Below are 5,452 nucleotides of genomic sequence, written 5' to 3'. Positions count from 1 at the left end.
CGCACCGCCCCGCACCGCGCCGCCGGCAGCCGCTGCCCATAGGGCCGGGCCCGCCCGGCTCCCGCTGCAGCCCCGGCCCCGCTCCGGGCTCCCGCCGAGCGCCCGGCGCCGACGGAAAGTTTCTGCGGGGCGGGGCCGGGCTGCGGGAGGCCCCGCCCGCACCGGTCCCCGCCCCCCCGCAACCCCCCCCCGCACGCCGCAGGTGGCCCCGGTGGCGCGGGGCGGGGGGGGGGGAAAGGCACCGACCCCCTCCCCTTGATGCCGCCGAGGTGTCTGCGGGGCTGCCGGGGGTCCCCAAGCTGTGCCCCCCCCCCCCCCCCCCAGTGGGTCTCGGCTTTGTCCCCTCGGGACCCGCACTCTGCGTGGGGGGGGGCGCCGTGCGGGGACGGCCGCGGGCTGCTCTCCCCCCTTGGGACCCGCAATTTCCCCCCTCTCCACGCCCTTTGCGTGGTGCTGAGCATCAGCGGGAGAGAACTGGAGCAAGCGATGACAGCCTTGTGTCCCCACCCCCCCCCCCGAGCAGCATCCCGCAGAGCGGCTGTCCCTGTCCCCAGGGTGGCTGTCCCTGTCCCCAGAGCGGCTGTCCCTGTCCCTAGAGTGGCTTTCCTTGTCCCCAGGGTGGCTGTCCCTGTCCCCAGAGCGGCTTTCCCTGTCCCCAGGGGTGGCTGTCCCTGTCCCCAGAGCAGCTGTCCCTGTCCCCAGAGTGGCTGTCCCTGTCCCCAGAGTGGCTTTCCTTGTCCCCAGGGTGGCTGTCCCTGTCCCCAGGAGAGGACCCGGGGCCAGACGCCGTGCCCTGCCCTCACCCCACAGCCACCCCCGGTTCCTCACCTGCCGGGCCCGCGGGTGCCGGTGGCCGCGTCACCGCCGACGGCAGCACCCATGGGGACGCGGGGCTCCCGAGCAGCGGCCGGTCTGGCCGTCCCGCAGGCCACGCTCCTGCCAAATGCCCTGTGCCGCGCTGCTGCTCGTCGCTAATAATAAATCAAAACAAACAAAAATGAAAGGACAAAGCGGTGGGGGGGAGTTCAGCCGCTCGGCGTGGCTCTGCCAGCCTCTGCCCGCAGCCGAGAGCGCGCTGGCAGCTGGCGCGGGGACAGCAGCGGCTCCCATAAAGGATTTCTTCGCTGGGGAGCGTGACCGCGCGGATCCGGCTGCGAGGGGGTGACGGGACGCACAAGAGCCTTGGCCGGAGCGGCGACGCGTCCCGGTGGCAAGCGGGTCGGTGGCAGGACACGCGGCAAAGCCGGGGACCGCGAGCCTGGCAACGAAATGAGCGGTTTCTGCCGCGTTTCCCCGCTCTCATCTCAGCCGGGTGCGGATGCGTTTCCTGATGTGAGAAGCTGCAGCGCGGCATCTCAGCCGCATCCTTCCCGAAGGCTCGCAAGGGCCTGGCCGCACGCCCGGAGGAGTTTGCCAGCCGCTGGAAATGACTAGAAGAATTTATAAAGCAAGAAGCCTGTCCGTGCGACCGGCTTCCCGGCGCCTTGCCACCTCCCGTGGGATTCGGGCGCCGGCACCGTGTGTCTCGCGGGCTGTGCGATCCCGAACATCCTGCTCCGTGGAACCGGCGATGGGGGACGGGGACGCAGCGCCCGGGGCGATGCCTGCAGGAGGGCTGGGGCTCGCTGCGCTTTTGTGGCTCAGCCTCTCGTCCCCCCCCTTCACCCTCCTGAACCCGGACTCGAGACCTAAACGAGCGCTGGTCGAGTTGGGTAGTGGTTTTCCAGCTCCCCCCGCCTCGCCGTGATCCCGGGGGAACGGCTCCTTCCCAGGGCGAGGGCTGAGCGTCCCGCTGCCCTCCGAGGCTTCGCTGACCCACGTCGGGGTGACCTGTGCTGGGGAAAAGCTAATCCCCAGTCAGGGCATTCGTGTTGACTGCCAAGTCATTAGCCTCCAAAAGATCCCAGTTTTCACATCTGGCCCCTCCTCGTGTGGCAGCAGAACCAGTTTGAAAAATGTATTTGCACACAGTTGTGGGGCGTCGTCCAAATGATCACAGCGAGAGGGAGAGTGTCCGTTACCCTCCGGGGAGACCTCTCCTCAGATGGGCAAGGAAAATAGAAGAGGAAGGTGAAGAGGAAGGTCGTCCTCAGCTTTCCCTCTGTTACAGTCCCGGTCCTGGCAGAGCAGGAAAGTCCAGGAGCTCCCTGAAGCACCAGCCCCTTGTGCAGAGCCCCAGCAAGCTTCACCCCCTCCCCAGAGAGCTCCAGCACCCGCGGAGTGCCGGACTACCCAGCTGGATAACTCATTTTCCGCTCGCACGGCCAAGATGGTCACAAGGATGCCGGGCGCCTCGGGGGGAGAGCAGCCGGCTGGAGCTCAGCTCCGGCGAGGCCAAGGCAGCGGCAGGCGGGAGGGGAGGCAGAGAGGCGAGGGGCTGCCACACACCCCAAGAGCCCCCCGTGCCTAGTCCCCGGGAGGTTGGAGCCCAAATGACACCTTAGGGTGCCAAAACACCTCGGCCGCCGGCCATGGCATCACACGCTTCATCAGCTGCCGAAGCTCGGTGCAGCCGGGTGTGCTCAGCCCGTCCTCTGCCCCCGCTTCCTTCCCCTCGCCGGGGCAGCGGGAGGGATGGCTGCTCCCTCGTTACTCATTAACGCCTCTGGGACAAGGTCCTCGTGCAGCCTCCCCGGCCCCAGCGAGCCCCACGGGTGCTGCTTCCCACCCTGCTGAGACCCCAGACAGGAGCCGCTTGCTCCAAATCCCCCCGGGATTCCCGAAGCCGCTGCTCCCCGTCACTTGCCCCGGGATATGGAAAAACCCAGCGAGGAGCCCTCTCGGCCGGCACGCGGGCAGCAGTGACGCTGCGAGCGATCGTTGGGACGCGGGGACTGCTGGCTGCGGCGCTGGAGATCAGCACTGCGCTCGCTGTTTTAAAAATGGGGTTTATGAAAGGGCGCCTGGGCCGTAAATGTGATGGGGAGGGGGAGTGCAGGCGGCTCCTTGCTCGGGTGCGGTGCACGTGGAGATGGCGATGAATAAATAGTGGTTGTTGCCTACCCACGTCTGCAGTGCCGGGAAGGGACGGCTCCGTCACAGCCACCCAGGAATCACAGGATCACAGACTGGCAGGGGTTGGCAGGGACCTCTGTGGGTCCCCCAGCCCAACCCCCTGCCCAAGCAGGGTCACCCAGAGCAGGCTGCACAGCACCGCGTCCAGCCGGGGCTGGAATATCTCCAGAGAAGGAGACTCCACAGCCCCTCTGGGCAGCCTGGGCCAGGGCTCCGTCACCCTCAGAGGGAAGAAGTTCTTCCTCGGGTTCAGCTGGAGCTTCCTCTGCTTCCGTTTGTGCCCGTTGCCCCTTGTCCTGTTGCTGGGCACCACTGGAAAGAGTCTGGCCCCGTCCTCCTGACCCCCACCCTGCAGATATTTAGAGGCATTTCGAAGGTCCCCAAAGCGTCACCCGTGCCTGTGGCACCTCGGCCGGGTGGCTGCAAGAGGCAGCTCCCGCTCTTGTGCGAGGATCTGGATTCAGCGCAACGGGAAAACCTGCGGGCAGGTCAGCAGAGCCTTGGTGCCTGACGGGCACAGGGTGCTGTGCAGGATGTCACCGACACAGCGGCTGACTGACCCCGTGAGCGCCCTGCGGGCTGGCAGCAGCCCCACACTCGGGGTATGAAACCCCCCAGCACGGCCGGAGCGTGGCTGGCAGCCAGCGGCTCCGGGAGGGACCCGGGGGAAGAGGGGGACGTCACCAGAACCAGGTGTCCCTCACCACTGCTTCAAAGGTGCCTTCAGACCCGGCACGATGCACACGCACACGGACACATGTGTGCACACACGGACACACAGACACACAGGGACACACAGACACACAGGGACACACAGACACACGCACGAGCCCGTGGCACGGGGCGGCAAACAGCTGTGGGAGCTGCCGGGACAGGCAGCCTTGGTGCAAATATTTAAAGCCCGGTGTCTGCAAGCGTTTGAAGCCTGGCGTCCGGGCTGAGCGAAGAGAAAGCCGGAGGAGCCCGACGTGGGGGTGGCCGTGCTGGTGGGGGCTCCGGTGCTCGGTCCCCGCAGCCGGACCCCCCACGCGTCCCCGCTCCGCTCCCTCGGCTGGGCTGGCGTCTCCGTCGGGAGCAGCCGCGGCAGGAATGGTGCTTCCCTCGTCCCTCCTCGCCGCGGGCAGAGCGGGACCCGGCACCCAGATAAGCAGGAGCCGCCGGCGCCTGTGGCCTGCGGGCAGGGTCCGGCCGCGCTCCGTGGAGCTCCCAAGGTCGGTGCCTTTCATCTCTGCCCCAGCTGGGCCCATGCCCACGCTGCCCTCCTCTTCCTCCCCCTCCTCCTCTTCCTCCAGCCCTGCTGGGTGACCTTGCCTCCGTCTCGCAGGATCTGCCCCAAGCGTCTTTGTCCAGGCCAGGGCACCGGGAGTTTTGAGACGGGGCCAGCGTCTCCGTGGCGGGTACGGGGTGAGCCCTCGGGTGCCAGCTCCTGGGGCACAGCCCTGTGCCGGCTCCCACAGTGGCATTCCCCCGGCACCCCCGCATCAACGCTGGTGGACCCCAATGGGGACCACCCGCAGGTCTCAGCTGGGGAAACTGAGGCAGGAGGCGAAGTGAGCCAAGCTGCTCCCAAGGGGCCTGTGCCTTCCAGCCTCCCTGGCTTGGGCCAATGTCCCCGGGTGCCATCCCACGCTGCCAGGGCCACGACGGCTTCGTCTGGGGACCCCCACCCGCCCAGGGCCACCTTCTGAGGGCAGGGCAGGAGCAGGCGCACAGCCCCACTGCCCTCCAAGCCAGGATCTGTCCCTGGAAGCGCTCCCGGCTCTGACAATGAATCACACTTTCCCCCTGAGATCAGATTGCAGCTCCTGCACACGGGGAGCAGGATCCAGCACCGCAGCCGGACCCCCCTCCTCGCGCCCTCGGCAAACGGAGCCAGGGTGAGACGCGTGCGGAGGGCACCGGGCTGGCAGCATCGCCCGGGTTCGCCGCCACTAAATCCCGTGGGTGCTGGGGTTCGGGTGGGCTGGGGGTGGTTTGGATCAGCCCCCCGTGGTGCTGCCCCACGGTCCTGCCGGAGCCTCTGGCAGAGGAGCCCCCAAAGCTGGGCAATCCTCCCCGGTGCATCAAGCCTATCCCTAAAGACTGCGTGGGGACAGCACGGGGACAGAGGCAGGGCTGCCGCGGCGGTGCCGGGGTGGTGGTGCCAAGGCGGCGGTGCCAGGGTGGCGAGGCTGCGGTGCCAGCTCCGTCCCTGCCCTCGGGGCAGATCCGCGGTGCGTGACGGAAAGGAAAAATCCACCGGGAAGGGGGACGGCAGCACCAGCACTGGGTCACCGGAGGGGGGGAAAAGTGACCCACAGCTCCTCTTTGCTCCCCATGACCCCCTTCAGCCTCTCGCTGGGTCCGTGCCAGGGACACCGCGGCGGCGGGGCAGGGCAGCGACCGGGAGCCGCCGCCATTTATTCTAACAGCCAGAACATTCCGACTCTCAAATACT

This window comes from Opisthocomus hoazin, chromosome 17, assembly GCF_030867145.1.
Source record: "Opisthocomus hoazin isolate bOpiHoa1 chromosome 17, bOpiHoa1.hap1, whole genome shotgun sequence".
Taxonomy (NCBI): Eukaryota; Metazoa; Chordata; class Aves; order Opisthocomiformes; family Opisthocomidae; genus Opisthocomus; species Opisthocomus hoazin.
Note: the sequence above shows the minus strand (reverse complement) of the source record.